Source organism: Eurosta solidaginis, chromosome X (assembly GCF_040869045.1).
Source record: "Eurosta solidaginis isolate ZX-2024a chromosome X, ASM4086904v1, whole genome shotgun sequence".
In the NCBI taxonomy this organism is placed as follows: domain Eukaryota; kingdom Metazoa; phylum Arthropoda; class Insecta; order Diptera; family Tephritidae; genus Eurosta; species Eurosta solidaginis.
The window spans coordinates 65,681,410-65,697,342 of NC_090324.1; the positions used below are offsets into that span (position 1 = coordinate 65,681,410).

The 15,933-nt window shown below is 41.5% G+C and overlaps 1 pseudogene; it reads right to left on the reverse strand.

Moving 5' to 3' along the window:
• Positions 1-496: 496 nt before the first annotated feature.
• On the reverse strand, positions 497-5,826 carry LOC137234986 (protein EFR3 homolog cmp44E-like; annotated as a pseudogene).
• Between the last annotated feature and the right edge of the window lie 10,107 nt (positions 5,827-15,933).

The following is a 15,933-nucleotide window of genomic DNA, read 5'->3' on the forward strand; positions in this document are numbered from 1 at the left end:
CTCGACCAAATGAATGATTGGTCGAGATATGTAATACGCGACATGTGTGGCGTGTTGTGCTCGATATGTCGTGCGGCATGTAATTCGTGACGTGTAGTGCGTGACGTGTAATGCGGCGTGTGGTGCATAACGTGTAGTGACAGTCAGACATTAAATGTAGAGATTTTGACGTCTGCTACGCTTTTCCATTTCCTGAATGAAAAAAAAAATCATTGAGGTAAAACACGCGGTGGTGAGAAAATTTCTATAGTGCATAAATTTCTATTTGAGAAATATGTTAGACATTATTTCATATGGAAAATTTGGTTGAATTCGATTTGCTATCACCTTGAATAGATTCGCCTTACAAAGAGTTTGCTATGTGTAATAAAATTTTTTCGTAACATTATTAACTAGCAAAAAAAGGCGACTGTTAAAAAATTGCCAAAGAAAAGTTATTGAACTTCGAACGAGCTACTGTTTAATTTTATACTTTGTTATATGTAGGTATTTTTAATTAATAATAGAATAGCTCTGGAAAATTTGTCTCATAAATTGGCTTCTCTGTTTGCAGCTGCTGTGTTTTCGTATCACTTTGCGTTATTGCCTTTCCACTGCTAATGAGTTGAAGAGATCATTGAGACGATTTTGTATCAGATCATGCTTTGGTTCGGTGCTTCGTACCAATTCGTCAAAGTTACTCTCGCGGAATGTACGTAGTATTTGCAATTGCTTTTCATGTTGCTCACGTTTCATTGCTTCCGATGGTTCGGCCAGTGCACGTTTCATAGATTCAAAATTATATTCCGGAGCAAGTGTTTTCTTCGAAACCCCTGGTGAGCTGGTAATACTATCACCATCTGCATTGTATGCCGTCAAGTCAGCGGAACTGTTACGTTGTGGTAATTGTGGATTACTCACTGTGTCTACCCAAGAATGGCGATGGGCTGGATTATCGATTTGATTTAAAGCATATGGCGTACCAGTTTGTAAACGATTTGAATCCATGCCAGCGTTTTGCAGACTTTCAGCTAAAGCCATTTTGTCGATTGTTAAATGTGGTAAGCATATATTAATTTTTGTAGATGTTGTCTTTTTAGGATCCAGCAAAGGCGGTAAGAAATATGGTGCTTCCTCTTTGCGAGCATCAATTATCTTTTGTGTGTATTCAAGTAAATTATTAACGCCCGTAACACGAGATATAAGCGACAGTAAAGCAATTGCAATACAATGTAAATTACACTTATGCAGCGGTTCCAATTCCAAATCAGATGCAAGAGCGACTTGTTGAATGCCAAGAATGAACAATAGGAATTCTTGTACAGTTTCTCCACACGCCATTTCTACTATTAGTAATGCAGCTGTATTAAAGCTACAAACAAGCGATTCTATACGATCAGATAAAGCCATACTATCAATCAAAGCTTGCATTATATTAGCACCATATTTATGTGTTAATATTTTGTCCGAACGTGATGGCGGCTCCTGCGACAATGCTGCATAAGGCTTCACAGTCACATGACTCAATACTTTTTCATTTTGATGACGATCAAGCAAAGCTTGAAATATTTGCATAACAATAACACGTGTAGGATCATGTGGAGCACGTGCCATCTTTAATAAAGGTTGAAGAAATGATGCAGGAAATGCTTTCTCAAATGAAACTGTACTATATTGTGTGCCCACTTTCAGTAGAGATTTTAGAAGTATGTTCTGTAACATCTGATCACCTTTGCTTTTCTTTGAAAGATCAGGCACCGTATTCATTATAAATAGCATTATCTCAATTTTCTGATGATCAGGATGATGATTGGCAAATTCACCAAGTGCATTTATAAGAGCTTCTTGATACTGGGATTCTTCGTTAGTAATTTCAGTTGTTGTACTAACGCTTGTTCGTAAATGTGTTAGTAAATTATTTATGATATCCAATGCAGAGGGGCCAACACTTTCACCAGCAGCTATAGCTTTTTTGATAGAACAACGGCCAATGATGTTCGTGTCTTTGGTGATGATTTGAAGTTGTTATCTCAATGTTGCATCAAAGTCTCCACAACTGTATATGAATATTGCGATTGAATCGAAATCATTACAATTCGAAAAGTGTGTATAGCAAATGTGTTCGGTCCCATAACTCGTGTCTATCTAAATGGGTTAATAATGGTTTTAGTACACTGCGAATGTGATCAAAAGATGCACGCCCGACTAATTCGCGTAATACTTTTTCTGCTAAAACTGGTGGAGTAATATGAGTGGCATCTTCAACGGGTGTCAAGTCGCCAGAATGCATATTGAACAGAAGCGACGGCACAATTTTCTCCATATGCACCTTGTCCCAAATATTCTCCACTAAATCATCCGAAACGGTCTTGCGTATTACACCTTGTAAACCTTTAATACCAGCCAAGCGAATACTATCACGTAGTTCAATGTTGTCATGGTTTCCATGGCACATAGCGGAAAATTTTGAAATAAAGAACTCATAACGGCGGTGGTACGATGGTGTGTCTTCGTTTATATTTGCAAATTTTACGAACGGGTTTGTTGCCATGATTTGCAGGTTCGGATTAGTGTCCTCCAGTAACTTTTGCACCTTTGGGTCGTGGGGTTTTAATGTTAACAAGTAAGGAAGGCTAAGTTCGGGTGTAACCGAACATTACATACCCAGCTGAGAGCTTTGGTCAGGACTCTTCGAAGCCTTTGATCCCGGGAGTGAGATTTGGACCCGCAGTCCTACGATGGTTGAAGTGTTACCAGCGTATTCAGCCGCGTCTTGTCGTAGCTGTTGAAGAGTTCTCCCAATTGCCTTCTTTGCATATTTTGTTCTTTTACACGCTACATACATCGTATGTAATTACATATGTGTTAAAGTTATGCTTGTAGGTAAGGCGGCTTTCAAATAAACTTGGTAATGTTGCTGTTTGTGTTCCACTTATGGAACTACAACGAATTACCCAATGTTTTCTATTTGTATGAGTTAGGCGGGGATTGCCCGTATCGCTTTAAATGTATGAAAACATTCATTTGAAGCAATTCAATAATTCGTTAAATAATCTGGGAAAACTTTTAAACAACGTGACATCCGGACGGACGAGGCTCAGTATACATAGGTAGTTCATTTTATTTAACTGTTGTAAAGAAATGTAAATAACACATTTGGATACTCATTTAAGTGATCAAAGTTGAAAAAAAAAATTATTATACATTTAAGCCCAAGCGGTTGCGGGTGCAATGTGTCAGATATCGCAAACCCAAAAACCCGTTTGAGGAATTTGGCAATATGCAGTTGAATTTTTATGCTGATGAGAAAAAAAAATTATTCAATTGTATTCTGCGGCAGATAGTAAATCTGCGTTAGGGTGTGTTGGCCTCGTTCGGGGGAACGAGAGCTGGGTTATTTGTGTTGGCCTCGTTCGGGGTAAACGAGAGCTGGGTTTTTTGGGATAAAGGAATATGGACTATTAAAGTTCATTTTCGTTGTCGTTGGGCGGAAGTAGTACCAATTTCGCTATTGGTCTCGTAATTTGTCCTTTGATTGTATTGACGTCAACAACACGTACGCGGTTATCGGAACCTGAATGTGTGTTGACGATTCTCCCCATTCTCCACTCGTTTGGTTGTAGGTTATCCTCTTTTATGACGACAAGGTCCCCTGGTTTTAGGTTGGATTGTGGATGTTTCCATTTATACCGTTTCTGGATCTCGGTGAGATATTCCGATTTCCATCTTTTGCAAAAGGTCTGATGAAGGGCTTTCATCTTTTGCCATCGGTTTACAATGGAGGCAGGGATTTCACTGCAGTCGAGTTCAGGTGGAGCTAAAAGATGCCCACCTACGAGAAAATGGCCTGGAGTAAGCGGCTCCAGGTCGGAAGGGTCGTTGGATGAGGAACTTAGAGGTCTCGAGTTGAGGCAGGCCTCAATTCGACATAAGAGGGTTGTAAACCCTTCGAGAGTATATTTATGATCGGACGCGATCTTTTTAAAGTGGGTCTTAAAACTTGTTACCCCCGCTTCCCACAAACCTCCCATGTGAGGAGCGCTTGGCGGTATAAAATGCCATTCTAAAGTGTGATAGCTGTATTTATTCAATGTTCCGTCCCTTGCTTCACGCAGAAATGCCTTAAACTCGGATCGTAACGATCGCGAAGCTCCGACAAAGTTAGTACCATTGTCGGAGTAAAATTTTTTCGGACAGCCTCGTCTGGATACGAATCTGGCGAAGACAGCTAGGAAGGACCCGGTACTAAGTTCGTTTGTCGCTTCTAGATGGATGGCTTTCGTCGAAAAGCAGACAAACAGGCAAACGTATCCTTTTGAAATTCGACATCCCCTCCCTCGGTAGGATTTTATATCGAATGGTCCCGCGAAATCTACCCCAGTGTTAGTGAAGGCCCTAGTAAAGGTGGTGCGCTCTTTCGGAAGGTCCCCATAAGTTGCGTTTGTGTCCACTTCCTGTAAATAGTACAGACCTTACAGTTGTGGATAACCGACCTTATCATGACTTTAACGCGTGGGATACAGTACTGAGTGCGGATATGACGTACCATCAGCTGGTTCCCTCCATGCAGGGTGGTCTCATGAGAGGATTGAACTATAAGTCTGGATAACCTGCAAGTATATGGAAGAATAATGGGATGACTTTCGTTATGAGACATGTCTTTGGATGTCCCAGTCCGCCCCCCAGTTCGAATGATGCCTTCGTCATCTATATATGGGTTCAGGGGTAAAATCTCACTCTTCCCATTTATTAGGTTTCCTGACTTCAAATTTGCGTACTCTTCTTGATAATGTTGCCTCTGGCATATTGTTATCAATCTTCGTGTTGTTTTTTCTATTTCGTCAGGAGCTATCGAATGAGAATCCCTTTTAAAAGAGGCTTTAGTTGTTGGGTGCGTATTCTGGAAAACCGAAGAATATAGGATATAACGCGCAAAGCCCTCGGTAGATCGGAAAACCTATCCAGAATATCAAAGTTATTTTTGACCGAAGTTGTATGAACTTTCACCCTCTTTTCCTCCATAATCGTATTGTAATCTTCTTCTTGTGCTGGCCAATTTTCCTTGTCTTCTTGTAACCAAGAAGGTCCCTGCCACCACAAAGAATTGTCGATTAGATCCGAAGCGAGGAGGCCTCTGCTCGCCAAATCTGCAGGGTTTGACGCAGAGTATACATGCCGCCATACTTTGTCTCCAACTTTGTCGATGATTTCCGTTATTCGATGTGCCACAAACGTTGACCACGAACATGGTGGTTTTCGGATCCATGCCAGTACTATAGTCGAATCTGTCCAAAGGGTTACTTTAATATTGGAAATTTGCATATTTTCTATGACCGACTCTATCATTTCTGCAAGTAGGACTGCGCCTCAGAATTCCAATCGTGGCAATGATATAGTTTTGACCGGGGCTACTCTCGTCTTGGCCATCAGCAAGTTGGTGAAGACTTGATCCTTCGTTTGTACCCTCAGGAAAACAGTGGCAGCATATGCTTTTTCCGAAGCATCGCTGAATCCATGTATTTCGACGCTCTCCTTTGGGGTAAAATGACCCCATCGCGGTATGCGCATATCGTTGATTTTTCCGTAATTTTGCATAAATGCGGTCCAACGATCTAGAGTAGTTGGTGATACTTCTTCGTCCCAACCCGTGCCTTCCAACCAAATATTTTGCATTATAATTTTGGCTACAATTACGACTGGTGCCAGCCAGCCAAGAGGGTCAAAAAGTTTTGCTATCGCAGACAGTATTGACCTTTTTGTTACAGTAGTGTTATTATCAATTGGTTTCGCTGCAAAGTAGAAGTAGTCGAAATGAGCGTTCCATCTGATACCGAGTGCTTTTACCATGCTGGTGTCTGCAAACTCAAGAAAATCCTCGCTTAATAAGTGTTTCTTCGGTATACCCTGTAGAATTTTCTTGCAGTTGGACGTCCATTTTCGCAATGGGAAACCTGCCGATTGCAATGCCAATGATATCTCGTCCCTTTCCTTGATTGCAATTTCGATGGTGTGTCCACCGGCGAGTACGTCATCAACGTACATGCAATTTCGCAAGATATCTGCTGCCATTGGATGCGATGTCTCCACGTCATCAGCCAGTTGGTGCAGCGTCCGAATCGCAAGATACGGAGCACAATTAACACCAAAGATTACTGTTTTCAATTCGAAAATGTTAATTGGGTTTGCGGGGCATTTGCGAAATATGATTCGCTGATATTTTGTTTGGTCTTCATTGACCCATATTTGGCGATACATTTTCTCTATGTCGCTGTTAAATACGTATTTGAACAGTCGCCAACGTAGTATAAGAATTGTCAGGTCGGATTGAAGAATCGGACCTGGATATAAGGCATAATTTAGACTTTTGCCATTATTGGTAGGACAAGAGCCATTAAATACGACTCTGACTTGTGTCGTTGTACTTCCCTCCTTTATAACAGCATGGTGAGGTAGGAAGTAACAGTCATTTGAGTCTGGCGAAATATTGCCTATTTGTTTAATGTGCCTTAAAGTTTCATGTTCGGATACAACTCTATTGTATTCCGTTTGAAGGACTGGGTTTTTCGCAAGTCGTGTCTCGTTGCGATAAAATTGAGAACACGCACTTCTTAATGAGGGGCCTAAGTTAAACTCTTTCCTAAAGGGTAAGGAGACTACGTATTTGCCATCGTTGTTCCGAACTGTTGTAGATTTGTATAGCTCCTCGCAGTAAGTGTCATTGTTATTGATGCTCCTTTTCTTTGGAATTTCCTCTATCTCCCAAAAAGCCACCAATTGTTTATTTAAAGCGACCTCATTGAAATATGAAACTAGGGTCTTATTTGTATCAACCGCATCTGTCCGGCCTGTCAAAATCCAGCCGAACACCGTTTCCTGTGCTATTAATGTGTTTAGCACGTCCTTCCTAATACCGCCTAGCATAATTTGGGGGTATATGTCTCCGCCCAGAATTAAGTCGACTGGCTCATTGACAAAGAATCTTTTGTCAGCCAGTACTAAGTCAGGGAATGCTTGCCTAGTCATTGCGTTTATTTGGCAAGTTGGAAGATTCCCTGTTAATTGTGGTAAAACCAGCATGATCGTATTGATCTCGATTAATGGGTCTGTTGGTGACCGCAATTGTATGTTGCAAGCTTCTTTTACTTGTGCAGACATTGTATTATTGATGTCCGAAACTTGGGCATGCAGGTGTTTGGATGGCAGATTAATTCTGCGCTTTAGTTTCTCGGTAATGAATGAGCATTCAGATCCTGAGTCTATTAGGGCTCTCGCCGAATAGTCAACACCATTAAAACGAATATTGACCTGAGCTGTCCCTAGTAATACCCCTTTATTTGTGTTTGCGAAACATGAGTTCACATTATTAATCGGAGCGTTTTCTCTTTCAGGATTGCGTCGTATTTGAGCTTCCCGTGAGGTAGATGCTCCGATACTGTCAGAAGTATTTGTTGGTTTTGGCTGATTTGAAATATGTCTTAAATGACATGTGGCACAGTTCATTTGACTGGTGCACTTTGTCACCGAATGGCCAGCAGAAAGGCAGTTTATAGACCCACGGCTGCTCTTAATTTGTTCAAACCGTTTATTGGGTGTTAAACGTAAGAACTTTTCACACTTTGATATTCGATGTGCAGGACTTTTGCACATCTTACACGTAGGTTTGGCTACATTTGCACTTGCCTGATAGGACCCTAATTTTTAGCAGATGTATCTGTTGTCGAACGAGATACTTGTGGCTTTGAGGTTTTGGAAACTGTATCCCCTCTCAGATCAGTCACGGTTTCTAAGGTTTGGAAACGATTGGATAAGAATCTATCCATATCTGCCCATTTTGAAATTTCCGTTTTGTCTTCAATTGTTTTTTCCCAGAGTGCCAGTGTGGTTTCTGGCAGTTTTGTGGAACATAGATATGTTATAATTGCATCCCAGTTTGATATGTCTATGTGATGACACTGGAGCGCCGAGATGCAATTATTTATTTCACGTTGCAGTTTCTTTATAGAGCTACCGCATTCACTCTCAACTGCTTTCAAACTAAAAAGAATTTTTAATTGGGCGTTTACTAAGATACGTTTATTTTCGTATCTGTCACAAAGATTTTTCCACGCTGTTCCGAAACCGTCTTTTGTTAAAGGACATCGCCCAACTATCTCTTTGGCCTCACCTTGAGTCTTTTGGTTTAAATAATATAATTTTTCTACTGCTTCTAGGTTTTTGTTACGTATATATATAGCAGTGAACATGTCTCTAAATGAAGGCCAAGAAAAGTAATCTCCCTTGAAAACGTCCGTATCACACGGTGGCAGGCGCACGCGATATTCCCTGTCTCCTGAGCTTTCTTCTTTCTTTTCGGCTTTCTCAAGTTTTTCCGAAAGTTCAGCCATCGCTGCCTGGCACTTGAGAAAGCTGAAGTATGCAATTTTGTGCTTCTTTTTGATGGCCGACAGCTCTTTTGCCTCCAGTTCTGAGGAGCTTAAGAGTTCCTCATATGTCTGCTTCGCCTCCTCCCATAGCGATTTCAACTCCTCCTTTTGGACTAAGAGCGTGTGTTTTGAATGGTATGAAGGGGACATATGATGATAGTCATTTTCAAACTCAGTCACTGTCTCTGCTTGGCGTATATAGGTATCCATTATATTAAATGAAAATTTATTTAAATATTAATTAATTAATTGCCTTTGCAGAGATTCCTGATTGAAAATGAACTGGAATGAAGGAATATATTCGAGAGAGATTTCTCGGTGAAGTGGCCTCGAAGCTTGCAAGAAAGCTAGTAGTTTGAGGGAATGTCCAAATGCGTGGTGGCAACGGCGCGCACCCACGTATTTATTAAAGATTAGTGCTAATGCAGCTGTGTTAAGAAATTGTGTAAGCCAATAAGTAATGGCTAGTGGAAAAATTGTGTCAGTGAAGATAAAAATATACGAACGCTTGTTATGGACTTTTGGTAATTTAACCAAGGACTGTGAACTTTTGTATCACAAAATTAGATCAGTAAAAACTGATTTGTGTATTGCCGCAAATGAGAATAATAATTCTTCAATATTTCAAATAATTGTGCAAGGAATAAGGCTATTGGCCACCCAAACAACAACAACAATATATTTGTATGAAACTAAGTGCACTTTGTGATAAAGCAACAAACTAAATTGCAAACGTACTGCCGGTGTAAATAGGCGCAAGTGATTTTTATGTGGAAAAATTTGTTTAATTCAATGTGCGCGCAAATTAGATTAATTTCTTTGTTTAAGTAACCTTAACAGATCAAAATTTATTTCGGTGAATATTTTGAAAATGGAAATCTTGCAAAAGCGAAATTAGAAAGGTGGCGCTAAGCGGTGTTGAGGTTATGTTAACCTTTTAGAGCAGTATTGTGCTACCTTGAGCTGTGTCCGGAAAATCTTACCGCTTGTAGGGGATTATTCCGGATAGTCACAAGGCATGATGCACAAACTTTAAATAACTGCGTTAAGCGCTTTTTTTTCTATTTTGCACAAATAAGACTTCACTTCACAACAAAATCACTTGCACGGTTTTTAGTAATGGGAAACACTTTCCACAGATTTATAATTTTATTTTTGAAATTTTTATTAACAAGTGAAAAGGAAAACCCTACCTAGCACGTAATGTTTATAAAACCACGTACCTTCGTTATATTGATTATCCGGAGTACTGATTCAAATTTTTTGATGTTGTCGTTTCCGATATGAACTTGCTGGTATCACCAAGAGAGTTTTTGTGTGCAAATTGCTGATAACAATGTATTCCTGTGTGAATAATAATTGCGGGCTTCTTGACTTTATCACCACTGTTTTCTATGCTTCCTTGACTTAATGCTGAATTTTCGCTTTGATTATATCACGATTTTACTGCTTCTTCGATGTTCTCTAAAGGAGTGGAGTGGACTGTATTGTAAATATCTGGTTCTCTTATTTTCGGCGACGCAGGACCATGGACAAATGCGTGGTGGCAACGGCGCGCACTCACGTATTTGTTAAAGATTAGGTTAAGGCGAAAAAAGGAAGGACATAAAAACACCAAAAAGGTTTCGCATTAATAAAAAGGAATTCACAGTGCTGTTTTATTCAATGTATGTAAATACAACAAGTGTTAAGGAAGATTTTAACAGATGTTGTGAAAATGAAAATATTAAATATAATTTCGGAATTTATTGAATATATTTTATGAAATTGACAACTTACGTGAACGGGCGATTACGTGTACCTTTGCTGGCTGCTGGATCAAAAGAGGACGAGCCTCTTTGCGACATGAGCCGATGAACCCAAGATACAGCTCCTACGTTGGGTTTCCCGGCAACAAAGTTGCTATACCGCGGGCTCACAGCGGTAAAATCTAAGATACATGCGTACCACCACTCACACATGCCTGTGTGTATTTGTGATCACAAGCATATGTGGGTGGTAGTAAGCGAAGGAAAATAACTAAGAAAATTATGTTACGAGGGAGGGGAGATATATTTAGGCCTGTGGCCTAAACACACATGCATATGGATACAAATTACAAATATACGTGTATATAGCTAGTAAACAAGCATCAATTTCAGGAAATTACTAGACCTTAGGAGAAATGGGTGAACGAGGAAACCTCAGCACAAGCTGAGGCATGACTAATCAGTTTGAATTAAACACGCTATCAGTTGCGAAGTGAAGTTTAATTGTGAAGTACTCTCAAATTAGTCTAATAAAAACCATTTTGTAATACAGAATATTGAAGTGTTTTACTCAATAGTTTAGCGATACGAACGTTTTCAGAAGGTTGCAATTAAGCAGAATTTCCCCGAAATTCGGGACAATAGACATAAACTACAAATATACCTGTATATAGCTAATAACTAAGCAAGAGATACAAAAGCTGTCTTTTTTTACTTCTATATACGTTTACGCTTAAACTTTATATGGACTGCTAAACAACAAACTTTAAATACACCTCTGAAATTGCTGCGCATAAAATTTATCCTACTAAATTTCAATACGCATTATACTCAGATGTCTCTGAAATATGTGTTTTTGTTTCACCCTCTACACTAATTGGAGGGTGGAGCCGTGTGTAGAAGTCCACGAAAGTGGGGAAAGCTTCTGACCGCCATTCACCTGGGAATGGCCAGAGCGATTCTTTTGCATGCGGTTCAAGCAGCTCACTACTGCCGGTCGCATGCGGCCAAGTATCTTCTGAGTAGCCGCTAAACATCTGTTTAGCGGTGAGCTAATGTGAGAAGGCTACAACCTGGCTAGGCCACTCTCACATAATCGGTTTAAGGGCTATCCGGGGGAGATCTCATCGTCAGCGTCTGTACACCTCTAGGTGCAGCTGCAAGCGGACGTCTGTCTTGGTGCAACCGGCTCGCTATATAAACGTGACAAGTAATATTTTCACCCCCGCGGGTTGTGCGCTGGGCTTGGGACCTGCCACGTAAAACCATACTCCAATGAAATATAACAACAAGCCTCGGATAAATACACTCTCTACTGATGACGACCATGGCAAACGTTTGAAGGACAATGAATTGAGGGCATGCACCTGGAACGTCCGCTCCCTGAATTGGATTGGTGCAGATGCCCGGCTGGTTGATGTCCTCGTCAAAGCAAAATCTGACATCACCGCCATCTAAGAAATGCGTTGGACGAAGCAAAGAAGAAAGAATATCAAAAAATGTGACATATATTATAGTGGCCATACGAATAAGCGCAGTTTCGGCGTCGGATTCGTGGTGGGAGAGAGACTTTGTAGCCAAGTTCTGGCATTCACACCTGTGGACGAACGTCTCGCCGCTATCCGAATAAAAGCAAAATTTTTGTATATATCATTCATCTGCGCCCATGCGTCGACAGAGAAGAAAGACGATGAGGTGAAAGACACTTTTTATGAACACTTAGAACGCACATACGAGCGCTGCCCCCGTCACGATATAAAAGTCGTGCTTGGTGACTTTAACGCCAGTGTGGGCAAAGAAGGTGTTTTTGGCCCGAAAGTCGCAAAGTTCAGCCTACACAATGAAACTTCTCCTAACGGACTGAGGCTGATTGACTTTGCCGCTGCTCGAAACATGGTCATATCCAGCACGAGGTTCATGCATAAATAGATACATCAAGTTACATGGCTGTCTCCTGATCGAAATACTCGCAATCAGATCGATCACGTTGTGATAGACGGATGGCATGCCTCCAGTGTTTTAGATGTGCGCACGATCCGAGGACCTAACATCGACTCGGACCATTATCTTAACGCGGCTAAAACCAAGGAACAAAAACACAAGGGAAGCTAGACGTCGAAAAGCTTCAATCACAACAGACTGCCAATGATTTCGCAACTCGCTCTCACACCTGCTCTCTGAGAGCACAACTCATCCTGAAGGAATACAGGAGCAGTGGGAGCATATTTCCAAAGGACTTCGTACTGCCGCCGAGGAAAAAATTGGTTATCGGCGACCACGAAAAAACAACTGGTACGATGAAGAATGCCGCGTTGCAACTGAAAGAAAAGACGCTGCCTACAGGGCTACGTTAAAAGCGAGCGCGACAAGAGGAGTGTATGAACGCTAACGTGAGTTGAAAAAGGAAGTGAGACACCTTTTCAGGAAGAAAAAAGCAGAAGCAGAAAGGCGTGAGTGCGATGAGCTGGAGCTGCTAGCCACCAGGAATAACGACCGAAAAATTTACCAAAAAATACGGCGACAGACGGAAGGTTTTAAGACCGGGGCAAACTCCTGTAGCAACGAAAACGGCGACCTTGTAACTGATGTCCAGAGAGTGCTTAGATTATGGAGGGAACACTTCTCTGTTCTCCTAAACGGATGCAGCAATTCACCGCGCAGAGATGAAGAACCCGATCCCGCAATCGAGGATGATGAAATATATGCCCTCCGCCTGATTATGACGAAGTTAGAATAGCAATAACCAGATTTAAAAACAACAAGGCCGTGGGCGCTGATGGATTGCCTGCGGAGCTATTCAAGTACGGCGGCGAGGAGTTGGTAAGGCGTATGCAGCAGCTTCTTAGCAAAATATGGGCGGAAGAGTGCATGCCCGACGGTTGGAATCTAAGTGTTCTTTGCCCAGTCCACAAGAAGGGGGATACTGCAAAATGCACCAACTATCGTAGAATCAGCCTTCTCAATATCGCATATAAGGTCCTTTAAAGTGTATTGTGCGAAAGATTGAAGCCCAACGTGAACCGGCTGATTGGACCTTATTAGTGCGGCTTAAGACCTGGTAAATCTATCATCGACCAGAGTTTCACAATAGGCCAAATCTTGGAAAAAACCCGTGAAAAAGAATCGACATACATCACCTCTTCGTCGACTATAAAGCCGCCTTCGACAGCACGAAAGAGCTGCCTATATGCCGCTATGTCTGAATTTGGTTTCCCCGCAAAACTTATACGGCTGTACAAAATGACGTTGAGCAACACCATCACCTCAGTCAGAATTTGGGAGGTCCTCTCCGAGCCGTTCGAAACTAAAAGAGGTTTGAGACAGGGTGATCCCCCATCGTGCGATTTCTTTAATTTGATGCTGGAGAAAATTATACTAGCTGCAGAACTTAACCCCACTTGAACAAATTATTATAAAAACGTTCAATTACTGGCATATGCTGATGACATTGATATCATCGGCCTAAGCACCCGCGCTGTTAGCTCTGCTTACTCCAAACTGGAAAAATAAGCGGTAAAGATGGGTTTGATGGTGAATGAGGATAAAACGAAGTACCTGCTGTCATCGAGCAAAGAGTCTGCGCATATGGGCCTTGGCAACCACGCTACTGTTGGCAGCCATAATTTCGAAATAGTAAAAGACTTCGTTTATTTGGGAACCAGCATAAACACTAGCAACAACATCACCACTGAAATCCAGCGAAGAATCAATCTTGCCAATAAATGCTTCTTTGGACTAGGTAGGCAATTGAAAAGTAAAGTCCTCTCTCGGCGAACGAAAATCATACTCTACAAGTCACTTATCGTACCCGTTCTGCTATATGGGGCAGAAGCATGGACCATGACAACGGCAGATGAAGCGGCTTTGGGAGTGTTCGAGAGAAAAATTCTTCGAAAGATTTATGGACTTCTACGCGTTGGCGATGGCGAGTACCGAAGAAGATTTATGATGAGCTGTACGAGCTATACGCAGACATCAACATAGTCCAGCGAATTAAAACGCAGCGGCTGCGCTGGCTAGGCCATGTTATGCGAATGAAAGATGATGCTCCGGCCAAGAAAGTGTTTCTATCGGAACCCGCATATGGAAGCAAAGGTAGAGGGTGGCCCCACTCCGTTGGAAGGACCAGGTGGAAAACGATTTAAACTACCTTGGTGTGACCAATTGGCGCCGGTTGGCGGAGCAAAGGAGTGAATGGCGCGCCTTGTTGGACGGCCATAACCGTTTAGACGGTTAAGCGCCAATTAAGTATGTACTCTACACTAATTCTATGTATTCTATGCGTGTCTACAATTCATCGCAACTGATTCAGCTATATGTTATACCCTATGGCCATCAGAGAGTTGTGTCTCCGCTTTTCGGTACACCCTGTGCTGTTATGTGAGTATTTTAACCACTGCCGCTAGATGGGTCTCATAAGTATTATCTAAGCGATTATAGACGTTTTTTCACGTGAAAACGAAACGTATACGCATGTAAAAAAAAAACACGGCTAATGGTTCTGGGCGGCCACCGTGGTGTGATGGTAGCGTGCTCCGCCTATCACACCGTATGACTTAGGTTCAACTCCCGGGCAAAGCAACATCAAAATTTTAGAAATAAGGTTTTTCAATCAGAAGAAAATTTTTCTAAGCGGGGTCGCCCCTCGGCAGTGACTGGCAAGCGCTCCGAGTGTATTTCTGCCATGAAAAGCTCTCAGTGAAAACTCATCTGCCTTGCAGATGCCGTTCGGAGTGGGCATAAGACATGTAGGTCCCGTCCGGCCAATTTGTAGGGAAAATCAAGAGGAGCGCGACGCAAATTGGAAGAGAAGCTCGGCCTTAGATCTCTTCGGAGGTTATCGCGCCTTACATTTATTTATTTAATTTAATGGTTCTGGAATACAGTTTCGCAAAATAACTAGACCTTAGGAGAAATGAATGACCGAGTATAAAAGCAGCGCAAGCTGAGGAATCAGTAATCAGTTTGATTTAAACACGCTATCAGTTGCAAAGTGAAGTATAATTGTGAAGTATAATTGCACTACTCCCAAAGTAATCTAATACAGACCATTTTGCATTACTGAATATTGGAGTTATTATTCGACAATTTAGCGATTCGAAGGTGTAAAATAAGCGGAATTCCCCAAAATTCGTTACAATTGGTGTCAGAAGAGTAATTGTTGTATAAATTCCAGATTTGCAAAGTACAACAAGGGCATGGCAAAACGGAGTGAATTGAAGATCCAACAACTGAAGAAGAAGTTGGAGAGCCGTGGATTGAATACAACCGGCAATAAACTCCAACTTCAGGCACGACTGCGAGAGGCAATTGAATCAGAAGGATTTAACGTGGAAGAGTATGTCTTTCATCTAGATGACGATAAGACAAAAAAATTGGAGGAGAAAAATGAAACACCGCAGATAATGGGGAACACAGACCTGAACATGATATTGGCTGCAATACCGGCACAAATGTCCGAAATGTCATCACAAATATCCACCAACATGGCATCTCAACTGGAAAAACAGAAGACTTATATGGTCTCCAAACTGGAACCACAGGAGACACGACAAGAAGCACGTTTTTCATAAATGTCGTCACAAATGACATCGAAGATTGAAGCACAAGAAACGCGTATTTCAGAAATGTCGACACAGATTACATCAAAGATGGAAGCACAAGAGGAGCGCTTATCATTGCAGGTTGCACAAATGTCTTCGCGGTTAGAAGCACAAGAAACAAAAAATTTACAGCTCGAAGACAAAATGGATGCCGGGATATATACTTTAAAAGGTCGTATA